The sequence below is a fragment of the Arachis duranensis genome, chromosome 5 (genome assembly GCF_000817695.3).
Source record: "Arachis duranensis cultivar V14167 chromosome 5, aradu.V14167.gnm2.J7QH, whole genome shotgun sequence".
In the NCBI taxonomy this organism is placed as follows: Eukaryota; Viridiplantae; Streptophyta; class Magnoliopsida; order Fabales; family Fabaceae; genus Arachis; species Arachis duranensis.
In genome coordinates this window covers 66,101,552-66,104,100 of record NC_029776.3, presented here as the reverse complement: position 1 = coordinate 66,104,100, position 2,549 = coordinate 66,101,552, and positions in this window count along the sequence as shown.

The following is a 2,549-nucleotide window of genomic DNA, read 5'->3' as shown; positions in this document are numbered from 1 at the left end:
GTGATATTGTGTATGTTACATATAATTTGCGTCTTACATCCAGGTAATTTATATTTCATCCTTTCATTTTATATCATTAGATTTTGTATAGCTAACATACTAGGCTTATCCTATATTCTATTTAATTTGTTAGGAATGAAAGAAAAAAAAGAAAGCAAAAGTCGCAATATGATCCAATCGATATTGAAACTATTGATAAGGTTGATTTTTGGGTGACAGAAGAGGTTGTTGAAAAAGAGCCTGATCTTCCAAGTAATATTGAAGACTTGCTTGGTGAGTATTATAGTTTATTGAACATACAATAAATTACAATAGCTTTGATGTTTAATTTATTGATAATGTGTTATATTTTCTTAGATGAGATTGATGCTGATTTAGATCAAGGTGGTGGTGGTGGTAGTACTAGTACATTTTATGCTGCACCACTTGCTTTTTCTGGTTCAAGTAGTAGAAATGAAGGTGATGAAATCAATGACGCAAATCTGCAACAAATTATGGAGGATTTTGATGGTTGATGACAAATTTGGCTCATTTTGATGCTGCTATGTTATGTTTGGTTATTTGTTTCTTGACTTTTGAACTTTGAATTTGTATTTGAATGAGATTATTCTGCAGGTGGATCTATTCACCTGAAGAAAACGCCTGCAGAGGCTCATGAACTCATTGACATGGTTGCAAATAACCAGTTCATGTACACCTCTGAAAGGAATCCTGTGAGTAATGAGACTCCTCAGAGGAAGGGAGTTCTTGAAATTGATGCTCTGAATGCTATATTGGCTCTGAATAAGATGTTGACTCAGCAAGTCAATAGGATCTCACAAAGTCTGAATGGTTTGCAAAATGCATTCAACAGTACTAAAGAAGCATCTTCTGAAGAAGAAGCTTATGATCATGAGAACCCTGCAATGGCAGAGGTGAATTACATGGGTGAAGCCTATGGAAACACCTATAATCCTTTATGGAGAAATCATCTAAATTTCTCATAGAGGGATCAACAAAAGCCTCAACAAGGCTTTAACAATAATAATGGTGGAAGAAACAGGTTTAGCAATGGCAAGAGTTTTCCATCATCCTCTCAGCAATATACAGAGAATTCTGAGCAGAGCCCGTCTAGCTTAGCAAACATAGTCTCTGATCTATCAAGGCCACTCTAAGTTTCAAGAATGAAACAAGGTCCTCCATTAGAAGTTTGGAGGCACAAGTGGGCCAGCTGAGTAAAAGAGTCACCGAAACCCCGCCTAGTACTCTCCCAAGCAATACAGAAGAGAATCCAAAAAGAGAGTAAAAGGCCATAACCTTACTTGGTGTGGCCGAACTTAGAGAGGAGGAGGAGGACGTGAATCCCAGTGAGGAAGACCTCATGGGACGCCCATTGGACAAAAAGGAGTTCCCAATTGAGGAACCTAAGGAATATGAGGCTCATCTAAAGACCATAGAAATTCCATTGAACCTACTTCTGCCATTCATGAGCTATGATGAGTATTCCTCCTCTGAAGAGGATAAAGATATTACTGAGAAGCAAGTTGCTAAGTACCTTGGAGCAATCATGAAACTGAATGCCAAGTTATTTGGTAATGAGACTTGGGAGGATGAACCTCCATTGCTCATTAATGAACTAAATACCTGGGTTCAGCACACTTTACCTCAAAAGAAACAGGATCCTGTTAAATTCTTAATTCCCTATACCATAGGCACCATGACCTTTGAGAAGGCTCTGTGTGACCTGGGGTCAGGCATAAACTTAATGCCACTCTCTGTAATGGAGAAACTAGGAATCTTTGAGGTACAGGCTGCCAAATTCTCATTAGAGATGGCAGATAAATCCATGAAAAAGGCTTATGGATAGGTAGAGGACGTGCTAGTAAAGGTCAAAGGCCTTTACATCTATGCTGGTTTCATAATCCTAGACATTGGGAAGGATGAGGATGAATCCATCATTCTTGGAAGACCCTTCCTAGCCACAGCAAAAGCTGTGATTGATGTGGACAGAGGATAGTTGATCCTTCAATTGAATGAGGACTACCTTGTGTTTAAAACTCAAGGATCTCCCTCTGTAACCATGGAGAGGAAGCAAGGAAAGCTTCTCTCAATGCAGATTAAAACAAAGCCCCCACAGTCAAACTCTAAGTTTGGTGTTGAACCCCCACATTCAAACTCTAAGTTTGGTATTGGGAGGCCCCAACAATGCTCTGAACATTTGTGAAGCTCCATGAGAGCCCACTGTCAAGCTATTGACACTAAAAAAGCGCTTATTGGGAGGCAACCCAATTTTTATTTATCTATGTTATTTTCTTCATTTTTTTAGATTGATGATCATGTGGAGTCACAAAAACAACTGCAAAAATTCAAGAAAAATCAAAAACAGCATTAAAAATAGCACACCCTAGAAGAGAAACTTACTGGCATTTAAACGCCAGAAAGGGTAGCAGAATGGGTGTTTAACGCCCAGTCTGGCACCATTCTGGGTGTTAAACGCCAGAAAGAAGCACCAGACTAGCGTTAAACGCCAGAAAGAAGTAACAAACTGGCGTTAAATGCCAGAAATAGGT